The sequence below is a fragment of the Enhydra lutris genome, unplaced genomic scaffold (genome assembly GCF_002288905.1).
Source record: "Enhydra lutris kenyoni isolate GAN:26980312 unplaced genomic scaffold, ASM228890v2 scaffoldscaffold42, whole genome shotgun sequence".
NCBI classification, from domain to species: Eukaryota; Metazoa; Chordata; class Mammalia; order Carnivora; family Mustelidae; genus Enhydra; species Enhydra lutris.
In genome coordinates, this window is record NW_019154126.1 from 6,962,971 (window position 1) to 6,979,281 (window position 16,311).

At 38.9% G+C, this 16,311-nt stretch overlaps 1 protein-coding gene across 3 annotated transcripts in view; it reads right to left on the reverse strand.

Annotated features, from left to right (window-relative positions):
- LOC111155587 (solute carrier family 39 member 12) overlaps window positions 1–16,311 on the reverse strand; it is an 84,529-nt gene that overhangs the window by 15,163 nt on the left and 53,055 nt on the right. The gene's annotated exons all lie outside the window — the stretch shown is intronic.

Here is a 16,311-nt window from a genome sequence, read left to right on the forward strand (position 1 = left end):
TTTTTTTTTCTTTCTGAACCTCTTTTTACCCCCTTTCTCCCCTCTCACGATTTGGGATCTTTTCTGATTTGGCTAAAGCATATTTTCCTGGGGTTGTTGCCACCCTTTTAGTATTTTACTTGCTCCTTCATATACTCTTATCTGGACAAAATGAGAAGGCGGAAAAATTCACCACAAAAAAAAGAACAAGAGGCAGTACCAAAGGCTAGGGACATAATCAATACAGACATTGGTAATATGTCAGATCCAGAGTTCAGAATGACGATTCTCAAGGTTCTAGCCGGGCTCGAAAAAGGCATGGAAGATATTAGAGAAACCCTCTCGGGAGATATAAAAGCCCTTTCTGGAGAAATAAAAGAACTAAAATCTAACCAAGTGGAAATTAAAAAAGCTATTAATGAGGTGCAATCAACAATGGAGGCTCTCACTGCTAGGATAAATGAGGCAGAAGAAAGAATTAGCGATATAGAAGACCAAATGACAGAGAATAAAGAAGCTGAGCAAAAGAGGGACAAACAGCTACTGGACCACGAGGGGAGAATTCGAGAGATAAGTGACACCATAAGACGAAACAACATTAGAATAATTGGGATTCCAGAAGAAGAGGAAACAGAGAGGGGAGCAGAAGGTATATTGGAGAGAATTACTGGAGAGAATTTCCCCAATATGGCAAAGGGAACAAGCATCAAAATCCAGGAGGTTCAGAGAACCCCCCTCAAAATCAATAAGAATAGGTCCACACCCCATCACCTAATAGTAAAATTTACAAGTCTTAGTGACAAAGAGAAGATCCTGAAAGCAGCCCGGGAAAAGAAGTCTGTAACGTACAATGGTAAAAATATTAGATTGGCAGCAGACTTATCCACAGAGACCTGGCAGGCCAGAAAGAGCTGGCATGATATATTCAGAGCACTAAACGAGAAAAACATGCAGCCAAGAATACTATATCCAGCTAGGCTATCATTGAAAATAGAAGGAGAGATTAAAAGCTTCCAGGACAAACAAAAACTGAAAGAATTTGCAAATACCAAACCAGCTCTACAGGAAATATTGAAAGGGGTCTTCTAAGCAAAGAGAGACCCTAAAAGTAGTAGATCAGAAAGAAAGAGAGACAATATACAGTAACAGTCACCTTACAGGCAATACAATGGCACTAAATTCATATCTCTCAATACTTACCCTGAATGTTAATGGGCTAAATGCCCCAATCAAAAGACACAGGGTATCAGAATGGATAAAAAAACAAAACCCATCTATATGTTGCCTACAAGAAACTCATCTTAAACCCGAAGACACCTCCAGATTTAAAGTGAGGGGGTAGAAAAGAATTTACCATGCTAATGGACATCAGAAGAACGCAGGAGTGGCAATCCTTATATCAGATCAATTAGATTTTAAGCCAAAGACTATAATAAGAGATGAGGAAGGACACTATATCATACTCAAAGGAACTGTCCAACAAGAAGATCTAACAATTTTAAATATCTATGCCCCTGACGTGGGAGCAGCCAACTATATAAACCAATGAATAACAAAATCAAAGAAACACATCGACAATAATACAATAATAGTAGGGGACTTTAACACTCCCCTCACTGAAATGGACAGATCATCCAAGCAAAATATCAACAAGGAAATAAAGGCCTTAAATGATACACTGGACCAGATGGACATCACAGATATATTCAGAACATTTCATCCCAAAGCAACAGAATACACATTCTTCTCGAGTGCACATGGAACATTCTCCAGAATAGATCACATTCTTGGTCCTAAATCAGGTCTCAACTGTTATCAAAAGATTGGAATCATTCCCTGCATATTTTCAGACCACAATGCTCTGAAGCTAGAACTCAATCACAAGAGGAAATTTGGAAAGAATCCAAATACATGGAGGCTAAACAGCATCTTTCTAAAGAATGAATGGGTCAACCAGGAAATTAAAGAAGAATTGAAAAAATTCATGGAAACAAATGATAAAGAAAACACAATGGTTCAAAATCTGTGGGACACAACAAAGGCAGTCCTGAGAGGAAAATATATAGCGGTACAAGCCTTTCTCAAGAAACAAGAAAGGTCTCAGGTACACAACCTAACCCTACACCTAAAAGAGCTGGAGAAAGAACAAGAAAGAAAGCCTAAACCCAGCAGGAGAAGAGAAATCATAAAGATCAGAGCAGAAATCAATGAAATAGAAACCAAAAAAACAATAGAACAAATCAACGAAACGAGGAGCTGGTTCTTTGAAAGAATTAATAAGATCTATAAACCCCTGGCCAGACTTATCAAAAAGAGAAGAGAAAGGACCCAAATAAATAAAATCAGGAATGAAAGAGGAGAGATCACAACGAACACCAAAGAAATACAGACAATTATAAGAACATACTATGAGCAACTCTACGCCAACAAATTTGACAATCTGGAAGAAATGGATGCATTCCTAGAGACATATAAACTACCACAACTGAACTAGGAAGAAATAGAAAGCCTGAACAGACCCATAACCAGTAAGGAGATTGAAACAGTCATCAAAAATCTCCAAACAAACAAAAGCCCAGGGCCAGATGGCTTCCCAGGTGAATTCTACCAAACATTTAAAGAAGAACTAATTCCTATTCTCCTGAAACTGTTCCAAAAAAATAGAAATGGAAGGAAAACTTCCACACTCATTTTATGAGGCCAGCATCACCTTGATCCCAAAACCAGACAAGGATCCCATCAAAAAAGAGAACTACAGACCAATATCCTTGATGAACACAGATGCAAAAATTCTCGCCAAAATACTAGCCAATAGGATTCAACAGTACATTAAAAGGATTATTCACCACGACCAAGTGGGATTTATTCCAGGGCTGCAAGGTTGGTTCAACATCCGCAAATCAATCAATGTGATACAACACATTAATAAAAGAAAGAACAAGAACCATATGATACTCTCCATAGATGCTGAAAAAGCATTTGACAAAGTACAGCATCCCTTCCTGATCAAAACTCTTCAAAGTGTAGGGATAGAGGGCACATACCTCAATATTATCAAAGCCATCTATGAAAAACCCACCGCAATTATCATTCTCAATGGAGAAAAACTGAAAGCTTTTCCGCTAAGGTCAGAAACACGGCAGGGATGTCCGTTATCACCACTGCTATTCAACATGGTACTAGAAGTGCTAGCCTCAACAATCAGACAACAAAAGGAAATTAAAGGCATCCAAATCGGCAAAGAAGAAGTCAAACTATCACTCTTCGCAGATGATATGATACTATATGTAAAACCCAAAAGACTCCACTCCAAAACTGCTAGAACTTGTACAGGAATTCAGTAAAGTGTCAGGATATAAAATCAATGCACAGAAATCAGTTGCATTTCTCTACACCAACAACAAGACAGAAGAAAGAGAAATTAAGGAGTCAATCCCATTTACAATTGCACCCAAAACTATAAGATACTTAGGAATAAACCTAACCAAAGAGACTGAGAATCTATACACAGAAAACTATAAAGTACTCATGAAAGAAATTGAGGAAGACACAAAGAAATGGGAAAATGTTCCATGCTCCTGGATTGGAAGAATAAATATTGTGAAAATGTCTATGCTACCTAAAGCAATCTACACATTTAATGCAATTCCTATCAAAGTACCATCCATTTTTTTCAAAGAAATGGAGCAAATAATCCTAAAATTTATATGGAACCAGAAAAGACCTCGAATAGCCAAAGGAATATTGAAAAAGAAAGCCAAAGTTGGTGGCATCACAATTCCGGACTTCAAGCTCTATTACAAAGCTGTCATCATTAAGACAGCATGGTACTGGCACAAAAACAGACACATAGATCAATGGAACAGAATAGAGGGCCCAGAAATAGACCCTCAACTCTATGGTCAACTAATCTTCAACAAAGCAGGAAAAATGTCCAATGGAAAAAAGACAGCCTCTTCAATAAATGGTGTTGGGAAAATTGGACAGCCACATGCAGAAAAATGAAATTGGACCATTTCCTTACACCACACACGAAAATAGACTCAAAATGGATGAAGGATCTCAATGTGAGAAAGGAATCCATCAAAATCCTTGAGGAGAACACAGGCAGCAACCTCTTCGACCTCAGCCGCAGCAACATCTTCCTAGGAACATCGCCAAAGGCAAGGGAAGCAAGGGCAAAAATGAACTATTGGGATTTTATCAAGATCAAAAGCTTTTGCACAGCAAAGGAAACAGTTAACAAAACCAAAAGATAACTGACAGAATGGGAGAAGATATTTGCAAATGACAGATAAAGGGCTAGTGTCCAAAATCTATAAAGAACTTAGCAAACTCAACACCCAAAGAACAAATAATCCAATCAAGAAATGGGCAGAGGACATGAACAGACATTTCTGCAAAGGAGATATCCAGATGGCCAACAGACACATGAAAAAGTGCTCCACATCACTCAGCATCAGGGAAATACAAATCAAAACCACAATGAGATACCACCTCACACCAGTCAGAATGGCTAAAATTAACAAGTCAGGAAATGACAGATGCTGGTGAGGATGTGGAGAAAGGGGAACCCTCCTACACTGCTGGTGGGAATGCAAGGTGGTGCAACCACTCTGGAAAACAGCATGGAGGTTCCTCAAAATGTTGAAACTAGAACTACCCTATGACCCAGCAATTGCACTACTGGGTATTTACCCTAAAGATACAAACGTAGTGATCCGAAGGGGCACGTGCACCCGAATGTTTATAGCAGCAATGTCTACAATAGCCAAACTATGGAAAGAACCTAGATGTCCATCAACAGACGAATGGATAAAGAAGAGGTGGTATATATACACAATGGAATACTATGCAGCCATCAAAAGAAATGAAATCTTGCCATTTGCGACGACGTGGATGGAACTAGAGGGTATCATGCTTAGCGAAATAAGTCAATCGGAGAAAGACAACTATCATATGATCTCCCTGATATGAGGGAGAGGAGATGTAACACGGGGAGTTAAGGGGGTAGGAGAAGAGTAAATGAAACAAGATGGGATTGGGAGGGAGACAAACCATAAGTGACTCTTAATCTCACAAAACAAACTGAGGGTTGATGGGGGGAGGGGGGTTGGGAGGGGGGGTGGGATTATGGACATTGGGGAGGGTATGTGCTATGGTGAGTGCTGTGAAGTGTGTAAACCTGGCGATTCACAGACCTGTACCCCTGGGGATAAAAATATATTATATGTTTATAAAAAATAAAATTAAAAACAAATTTAGCAGTTGTATGATACACATCAACATTAAAATCTGTTGTGTTTCTATCACAAATAATGAACACTTTGAGAAGGAAGGATATTAAGACAACTATTTCATCTGCAATAACATCAAAAAGAATAAAATACTTACGAATTAACTTAATCAAAAAGGTACAAATAAAGGGAAAGACATCCCATGTTCATGGGTTGGAAGACTTAATATTGCTTGGATAGCAATACTAGGTAAAGTGATCTACACATTTACTGCAATTCCTATCAAATTCATAATGATTTTTTTACAGAAATGGAAACATCTTAAAATTAATTTTAAAAAATCTCAAGGGACCCTCAATGGCCAAAACAATCTTGAAAAAGAACAAAGTTCAAGGTCTCACATTTTCTGGTTTCAAAATTAATCGCAAAACTACAATAATTAAGAGTGTGGTCCCGGCATAAAGACAGACATACAGACCAATGGAATACAATAAAGAGCCCAGAAATGAGTTCTTGCAAACACAGGCAATTGATTTTGACAAGACTGAGGAGAGACAATCCAGTAAGGAAAGAACAGCTCTTTCAATGTAAGGAATTGGAAAACTGGGTATCTACATACAAGACAATGAAATTGGATTCTTACCCTATCCCATATACAAAAATTCACTCAATATGGATCAAAGACCTAAATGTAAGACCTAAAACTATAAAACCTTTAGAAGAAAATGTGCAGAAATCTCCAAGACATTGGATTTGGCAATGATTTCTTGGATATGTCATTAGAAGCTCAGGGAAGAAAACGTTAGAAAAAATAGCTTAAATTTGATTTTACCAACATGAAAAACTTTCATGCATCCAAGGACATTATAAACAGAGTGAAAAGGCAACACATGGAATAGGAGGAAGTATCTGTGAATCACACATCTGCTAAGAGGTTAATATCTAAGATAAGTAAAGAACTCCTACAACTCACACTCAAACAAAAATCTAAACAAAATGAACAAAGGACTTGAATACATATTTTTTCCAAAGAAAATACAAAAATGGCCAATAAGTACATGAAATGATGCTAAAGAACATCACTACTCATTCAGGAAATACAAACGAAAACAATGAGATATCATTTCACATCCACTGGTATGGTTATTTTAAAAATGACAGAATACAACAAGTGTTGGTGAAGTTGCAGAGATACTGGGAGGGTAAAATGATGCAGTCACTATGGAAAACAAATAATTAAAGTTAGAATTACCATATGATTCAGCAACTCCACTTCTGGATATATACATCAAAGAATTGAAAGCAGGGACTTCAAGATCTATTTGTACACCCATATTCACAGCAGCATTAGTCACAGTAGCCAAGAAAGCAACTCAATGTCCATTGATGGATAAATGCATAAGCCAAATGTTCTGTGAACATACAATGGAATATTGCTCAGCATTAAAAAGGAAAGAAATTCTGACACATGCTGACAATGATCAACCTTGACGATCTCATGCTGAGTAAAATAAACCAGTCACACAAAGCCCAATACTGTATGAATCCAATCAAACGAGGTACCTAGAATAGTCAAATTCATAGAGACAGAAAGTAAACAGGTGGTTGCTAGAGAATAGGGGCAGGGATAATCAGGTGTTAGTGTTTGTTTAATAGGTATGGAGTTTCAGCTTGGGAAGGCGAAAAGAGTTCTATAAATGATGGTTGTACTACAATGTGAATATACTTAACAGAATTCTGAGAGACCTTTCTTCTCCCTGTACTCTGCCATGTGAGGACACAGCAGGACAGACATCTGCAAACCAGGAAGCAGGTCCTCACCAGATACCAAATCTGCCAGCACCAGGATCTTGGATTTCCCAGGTTCCAGAACTGTGAGAAGAAATGTTTGTTCAAGCCACACAGTCTAGGCTTTTTTTTTTTTAAATTATAGCAGCCCAAACGGATCAAGAAATTAACTCATAAAATAATCCATTTTTAGAGGATTAGAATCCTTTTTTTTTTTTTTTTCATAGTCTACAGTGTGGACTACTTTGAATTTCTTTATGATTGTCAGCTATTACATGATGGAGGGAAGTCTATGTCTCCTTTCCTTGAAGGAATCTGGCTGATTCCATGGCTGCAGATTGGCTGGGGAAGGTTGCCTCTCCACAGAAAGAGGTTTTACCAACTATAAAATCTCAGAAAGGCTCTGCTGGATTTCTCTTTCTCAATATTCTGGAAGGTGAAAATTTTCTTTGGAATATTCACTGAAAAATATTTTATCAATTCTTGCCTCTAACAATCTCCTAAGACTTAAATTCAATAAAAGTTAAGGAATGGTTTCCAACCTAATCTACCCTTTTGTCTATGATATATTTTCTCTTTTGTTTTATTGAATTCATTTTCTCAGTCACTTCTTTAGACAGCAATGTAAAGGAGGTTAGAAGTATGTTCTGTTTTATGGGCAGAAGACATGAACCATCATTTTTCTGAAGAAGACGTCCAGCTAGCCAACAAACACATGGAAAGATGCTCAACGCCACTAATTACCAGGGAAATGCAAATCAAAACCACAGTGAGGTATCATCTCACACCTGTCAGAATGACTAAAATCAAAAACACAAGAAACAACAATTGTTGGTAAGGATGTGAAGAAAAAGGATCCCTTGTGTTGGTGGCAATGCAAACTACTGCAGCCACTTTGGAAGACAGTATGGAAATTCCTCAAAAAATTAAAAATAGAATGACCATATGATCCAGTAATTCCACTCCTGGGTATTTACCCAAAGAATATGAAAACACTAATTCGAAAAGATCTATGCACCCCTATGTTTATTGCAGTATTATTTACAACTCATCTATCCAAAGATGAATGGATAAGGAAGATTTGGTATACGCATACAATGGAATATCACTCAACCATAGAACAGATGAAATCTTGCCATTTCCAGCACCATGGATGGATCGTGGAGGGTATAATACTGAGTGAAATAAATCAGCCAGAGACAAATTCCATATGATTTCACTCATATGTGACATTTAAGAAACAAAGCAAATGAACAACAACAACAAAAGAGATAGACAAAGAAACAACCAGACTCTGAAACAGAGAGAACAAACCAACAGTTACTGGAGGGGATGGGTGAAATGGGCAAGGGGAATTAAAAATCGTACTTATCAAGGTGAGCCCTGGGTAACATACAGAATTGTTAAATCACTCTATTGTATGTTGGAAACGGATAGAACGTTGTATGTTCATTTTAACAGAATTAAAAATTCCATGGGGGGGTGGTAAAAGCAGTTGTGGAACAATAATATTGTTTTGAAATAAAATTCACAGATTCTATATGGCAAAAAAGAGAAGTGCATTCGATTTCAGCATCATATTTGATTACTAATAGTAACACCCTGAACACAGATCACTATGTTGACTCCACAATATCCTAAAATTGGGAGATTTGTTCCCACTGACACACGTCCTGTTTCCAATTCAAGTCTTTTAAAATTAGTAGCTCTCTTCACAAAACAACTTAATACAGCAGTTTTAATTTTCCTTTGCAAGCAAGAAAGCAAGAACTACAGCTTTCAGCGTACCTGGGTTCACCCAGTGAAAGTAACAAAGAGGGGGCTTATCTTAAGGTTATTTTTTCTTTTTAAAGATTTTATTTGTTTATTTGACAGAGAGAGAGAATGAGATCACAAGTAGGCGGAGAAGCAGGCAGAGAGAGGGAGAAGCAGGCTCCCTACCAAGAAGAGAGCCCGATGTGGGGCTCGATCCCAGGACCCTGGGATCATGACCCGAGCCGAAGGCAGAGGCTTAACCCACTGAGCCACCCAGGCGCCCCCTCTTAAGGTTATTTTTAAAAATTCAACATTAGGTACTTTATTTAAAAATTCAAACACAAGGATGCCTGGGTGGCTCAGTGGGTTAAGTGTCTGCCTTCAGCTCAGGTCATAATCCCAGGGTCCTGGAATCGAGTCCCACATTGGGCTCTCGGCTCAGTAGGGAGCTTTCTTCTCCCCTTGCCTGCCGCTCTCCCTGCTTGTGTTCTATCTCTCTGACAAATAAGTAAACAAAATCTTTTTTTTTTTTAATTCAAACACAGGATACTCTAGACTTCTAATTTCCTGATCTTATCTTCCTAAGGGAATTTATGAAACAGTTTACATTAGAAAATAAATCTCCTCTTTCAAAAACTGAGTTGTAAGACAAAGATCACATATGATTCAGAGAGACAAATATATTACCACTTTTAACCTCTATTTAATAGTTCACATCTCCATTTTTTTCCTTCGGGGAAGTGATTCAGTTAGACAAATTCTTGTATATTGTATAGCTCAGAAAAGAGAGCCATTAGTCATCTCTCGTATTTTCCTAAGAAATGGATTACTTTGGAAGATGTGTTTACATGCCTTGAGAGGCTGGCTAGAAGCAAAAAAAATTACAAGGGGACAGAAAAATACAAATGTTTCGGGTGGTCAATTTTTTAAAATCAGAGAGTACAACATTTATCAAAATTGGGTTTATTAGTCATTTTCTCAGTAGAAAATATCTAAGCATAGAGTTTGACTGATTTATAGAGAAAGAGAATACAAATCTTTCAAAATTGTTGATAAGAATGATTCATACTTCTTGCTTTTGTGAAGTAATTGTGCATATTAGATCATGTTAATTTTGCTGCCTGAAATGGTTTTCAAATTCTTGTCATTTTTTTCCATAGAAGAAGAGTATTTTAAATAATGTGAGTTGCACTCTTTGATTTGAAATACAATATTTGTTGAAAGCAAATATGTATATTAAGGTTATTTTGTATGTCTTTCAAATAAAATGTCTCCTTTTATGGATGCATATTTTTTGAAAGGATATCACACCTAGGTATTGTCAAACTTCAAAGAAGAGGTAGCTTACTAGTTTTTGGGAGGGAGAAAAGGTTCTTTTACTGGAACCAACTTGGTGATTATTGACTGAATTGCATTGGACGTATCTAGCTTTCTCTCAGAAAGCATGAGTCCATCAAAATCAATAAATTGGAAATAAACAATAACAGAGAAATGCAAATAGGATCAATATCCTAAAAGCAGAGAATTCTATTTTAGTTTAATTCTGTAGTCATGCGATTACGAAAAACTGAGAAGCCTCGCTAGAAATTCAGCTGTTTTGTCAATTTATGTTATTTTCGCCCAATTCACTATCCAGAAGCTATTAAATTCACTGAATTAAAATAAACATCGAGAAGCCAATGCATGCTCTTCATCTGACTGCTGATAATCCTTTTTATACACAGATCTTACTTTCGTGTTGTGGATTTATTTTCAAAGCAGTGGATCTTAAGTTCGGAATCCAAATACTCTTACCCTGCCTTTCGCTCAAGGAACATTATTTGGACATTGGAAAATGGTCCAGGCAAAAGTCTGGCTGTGATATTACTTCAAGGAGACCCTTCTTAGAGGGTACAGATACACGAGATACTCTGCCCCTCCACCTTGTAGTTTCCACTCCCTATTATGTAAATGAAATCAAGATGGAAGGAACATCTGTAATCATCTGAAGAGGAAGAGATGTTTTAAAAGAGCATCCCTTCGAATAAACAAACCAACAAAAAAGCACAGAAGGGAGAGAAAGAGATCCAGAGGAACTACGTAGTCAGGGAGACTGGTTGAGGAGGGGGCTGGAAAGAAGGTCTATTCTCAACTAGATGGCCTTGATGTCCATGGAGGGGCACCTGAATTTTCTTTCATTTTGTTTTGGCATGAACTGGTGAACTCAGCACTCTTCCTTCTCTACTACCTACCTCTCAGAGTTATAGCTTCTGCACTATCAGCATAGGTGCTATTCATGTACTGGGGTCCTAGGCAGCTGTCCAGTTCCACCAATTCTAGGGACATCTCTAATTCTATCCATGGTGACAGCCCCTTGAGGTTTCTATGGGCTCATTGTTATGGAAACAGTTTTGTGGATCTAAAACCTTAGGAAAAATGCCTAAAGGTCTGAAACTTGTTTCCGATCCAAAATAAACCTTCCCTTGCCATTAACCTCTTCTGTTCTTTAAAATGAGTTAATTTGGGGCGCCTGGGTGGCTCAGTGGGTTGGGGCCTCTGCCTTCGGCTCGGGTCGTGATCCCAGGGTCCTGGGATCGAGCCCCGCATCGGACTCTCTGCTCGGCGGGGAGCCTGCTTCCTCCTCTCTCTCTCTCTGCCTGCCTCTCTGCTTACTTGTGATCTCTGTCTGTCAAATAAATAAATAAAATCTTTAAAAAAATAAAAAAAATAAAATGAGTTAATTTATTCTTTAAGTAATAAATCATATTTATTAAAAATAAAGTCTCTCCTACCCAAACTGCTGAAAAATAATACTTCCAGGGCTTGTCTCTTCCTTCTAGTTTAGAAAGTTTGTAAACTTAGGGAAGTTGAATATGAGAAATCCTCTGGACTCTTTTAGTTCTGAGAATTTTCTTAGAAGGAACTCACAGTTTTCAAGCAGAATGAGTCTGTCCTACGTAGTGGTCTCTGGTCCCAAACACATCTAAACCAGGGTTAGTAGTTAGGGAGGAGTAGTAGGGATATGTTCATATTCTCTGGTTGCTGTTAACAAATTACCATTTATCTAGTGGCTTAAAACAATATAATCTGTTATCTAATAGTTTGAGAGGTCAGAAATCCAGCAAGGGTCTCACGAGGCTAAAATCAATGGTTCAGCAGGGCTGGGTTTCTTTTGGAGGATCCTGGGGAGAATCTGTTTCCTTGCCTTTTCCATCTTCTAGAGGTGGCTGGGATTCCTTGACTCTTGACCCCTCTCCTCCATCACATCAGTCAGAGAACCAAATCTTTCTGACCCTCCTTCCGTCATCACATCTCTTTCTTACTATAGCTGGGGAAGGTTTCCCATTTTTAAGGACTCATGGGATTAGAATGTGGCCACTCAGATAATCCAGGCTAATCTCCCCATCTCACAGTCCTAAACCTTAATCACATCCTCAAAGTCTCTTTTGATATGTAAGATAACATAGTCACAGGTCCCCAAGAAGAGGACAAGGTTATCTTGGTGAGGGGAGCATTCTCTACAGAACACGTCTCATGAAATCTTCGTAGCAAACATGGGAGTACAAAAAAGATACCAAACCAATAGATCTGGTTATAAATACAATTTGGAGGAAGTAGATAGACAAGATAAATGGATTCTAATCTATTACTTCCAGGCATTGTTAACAGTATCAGACATTTCTATTACATGACACTTCAAACACTCTATCAAGACCTCACCCCTGGGGCGGCTGGGTGGCTCAGTGGGTTAAAGCCTCTGCCTTCAGCTCAGGTCATGATTCCAGGGTCCTGGGATCGAGCCCCACATCAAGCTCTCTGCTCAGCAGGGAACCTGCTTCCTCCTCTCTCTCTGCCTGCCTCTCTGCCTACTTGTGGTCTCTGTCTCTGTCAAATAAATAAATAAAATCTTTAAAAAAAAAAAAAAAAAGAAAAGACCTCAACCCTTACTTTCTATAGACAGGGGAAGACAAAGCAATGGCCAGCATATTCTGTGCAAATAGTGAGCAGAAAAGCAGATGTGCCTCTATTCTATTCTATTTGTCGATAACAGACAAAGAAAGCTTCCAGACAAAGAGTTTTCTCAGAGGTAAAGAGGGATCCTTCCACATAATAGAAGTATCAGTTCCATCAAGAGGACAGGACAGCCCTAAACATGCGTGCCTCTAATGACAGAGCTTACACTGCATGAAGCAAAATCAACAAAACCAAGAAAGAAATAAGTAAACCCACAAACATAAATGTATATTTCAGCATCTCTCCTTCATAATTAACAGATCACGTGGAGAAAAAGATCAGTATGGAATGTGAAAATACAACTAAAACCATCAAGCAGCCTGACTTAATGGACATTCACAGAACTTTACACCCAAGAAATGCAGCATTCACAGACTTTCCAAACACGTAGGAGGGCATTTGCCAAGATGGACCACACCCTGCGCCATAGAACATGCCTTAAAATATTTCGAAGGACTAAAATAATACAGAATATATTCTCTGACAATGAAGAAATTAAAATAACTAAGAGCTACCTGGAAAAGTTACAAACATTGAACAATTAGGCGCCATCCTTCCACAAGAAAAAAGTTACATGAGACATTTAAAGACATTTCAGAGGGATCCGTGTTGAACACACAACAGATTAAAATTCATGGGATCCAGCAAAGTAGTGCTTGGAGGGAAGTTTATAGCTTTCAGTGATTAGATTAGAAAAGAAGAAAAGATTTAAAATCAATGATATGTCATTCCACCTCACAAAGGAAAAAAAGAAGCAGAAAATTAATGCAAAGTGAATAGAAGGAAGGGAATCATAGAGATGGCAGAAACGAGAGAAACTCATGAAACAATGGTACACCATCTTTGCCAGCTCTTCCTTTGGTAGAATTCGTGCTTCCTGTTCCTGTAAAGTTTAGCACTGTCCAATCACAGTCTACTGTTTTTGAAAATACACCAGGGAACATTTCCATTGAACTTGAACCTTTAAGTACATTTGCGCTCCTCCTGTCAACAGATGAACCAGCAGAGATAAACGTTATGAAACTGGTGGGAGTTATTGCCACTGGCTACCGTGAGAAGTTAGGGTTATGGTTACACAGTGGAGGAAGCAAGGAACCTATCTAGAAACCAGGAGTTCCCTGAAGCATCTCTTGCAGCTCTCATCTGATGACAATGGGGAACAGGCAATCAGAGGAAGCATGAGCCCGCCAGGACAAAGCAGACCCCTCAGGGAAGACCTGGCTGCCCTTCTAGGGAAGAAATCTGGGTCCGCCAAAGTGTTGCCTGAAGGTGAGGAGAATCAAAGTTGGGTGCTAGAGGACAGAGATGGTTGAATATCAAATATTGCCTCAAGACCACCGGGTTTGGAGGGTGTTCCACTAACTATCATGCACTGAGTCTTTTCCTGAGTTTTTGGTTGGCTCCTGCCCTTGAAGGGGCTCCTCGTATTCTCCACCTGTGACAATCAGCCACTGCTGCAGAGACCATTTCCAAGGGCATGTTGATGAGTTTTGCACAGAAGTTTGCTTCAGCCCACACTGTGTGTTCCTCCTTCTCTGGCCTTGGGCTTCTCTGTGGGACTGAGGTGGGAACTCCCTTGGTGCTCAAGCATGCGTAACCTGAAAGGGGTGTGTGTGTGTTGGGGGGGTTATGTTTGTGGAGCTAACTCTGAACAACAGGGATGGGAACCTTCCACCAGAAGGTCCTGTGTGGTGGATCCCCCATTGTGGAGATCGGCTTAACAAAGACACACCGTTTTCTTGATTTTCCATCATTTTCTGCCCCCTTTCACCTGCCCTCCATTCCTGCCCCTGGGATCACCCCCAGGGCGAACTGCCTTCACATAAGCCTTTGTCTTTGTCTCTGCCTGGGACAAATCCATCGTAGCACACTGATCTTTATAACAGAATGAATTTCCTCTGGCCACCCAGGCCTGCTTCATTCTTAACTTTCTTTAGAAACCAATCAATGCCTCTGAGAGGAGATAGTGTGCTTGGAGAAGGCAATACCACTTTGGAGAATTCAGGCTGGCAGATTTCCCTAGTGAAGCCTCTCTGCTTTGCTGACTTCATTACTAATGGCCTCGTTTTTGCTCCTAGTATTTTTTTTTTTTCCTTCTTCTGGGAGTTTGAAATAACATGCCCAATTACTTTGAAACAAACAAGCAAGGCAAAAATGTAGCTAATCTTTTCACATTAGCCCTGCTCAGAAGGTGCCTGGTAAATTTCCAGCATTTAGTAAATAACCAGTGCTTGAAAGTGTCCCCCGCCCCCCCCCCTTACCCTTTTGTTACTGTTATTTATTTTCTTTGCTGTTTTACAGAGTCTTGAAGACTTGTTTTCTTTCCTTTCAATGACAAAAGACTATTTTCTCTGGCACAGCCCCAGAGCACAGCAACAGTTAAAGTTGCTGCTATGTGAAAGACTCCCATTTATTTAGAAGTTACTCCAAAGGCCGTGAGAGCAAGCGACCTGGATTATAGGAAGTAGCCCCAGGAAACTCAAGAGTATTTTCTTAACTGTCTTTTTGCCAGGATGCCAGTTTTTCCTTGACCAATAATAATTTACAGCAAGGTCAAGATTCATTCTAGTTGGAATCTCATAGGATGTCTGCCACATTTCGTACAAGCAATTGCTTTCACTTACAAAGCCAGGGGGAGAAACACTGAGGGGAAAATGACGTATTTAGTTTAGGGTTCTCCATGGCAAATGGTTCTTGATAATGTCCTCAGGTCCGTTTTGGGAGCTCAAACTCTCTAATAAAGAAAAAGCATTAACTAGATAAATAGACATCCATCATCATCAAAGAGAGGTCCAGACTTAAAAAACAAAACAAAACAAAAAAACCAAAAACAAAAACAGAATACACTTTAAAAGAATACAGCAACTGCCCCCCCCCCCCCAACCGAGTCATAAAGAGAAAGGAAGTTGGAAGCAGAAAACTGAAAATCAGGAGACTTCGGAGTGAAAATCGGAGGACTGACATACAGACATTTTAAACAGAAGGTAGCTCACAACATTCAGCGATGAGTGACACTGTTCTTTTGAAGCCACTAGGAGAGGTTAGCAATCCAAATTGCTCAAACTGAAAGCCTCACAGATTTTTGTGAACCGACCTTGGTTTGAGGATTCAGGTTCAGAAGAGCTGTGTTGAACTTGCCCCCCTAGTATTGTTTTTACTATCAAGATTAGGAAATTCCCCGAGTATCGTAAATAATATGTAAGAACATTTCTAAACATGGAAGTACCTTATGGTGTTCACCTCAGCTCTCTGAATCTCATGAGAATGCCTTTCCGATTTTTTTTCCTCATGAAACATTTCTCTTCACTTACTTCTGGGGCAATAGCAAGGTTCTGCCATATCACAAGTCATCATTTCCTGTTACACATATGACCCTCAAAATTGCTTATTTTACTTTTCTGCTCTAGGATACATGTAATCACATATCTTACTTCCATTTGGACTGGCTTTCTACTGCTTTTCACTGTTCAATATTTCTTTCAATCATTTATATTATTTTATTTGCGTGATTCCAATGTATGAGAAAGGATAGTTATTCAGACTTTCTACCTCAACACAT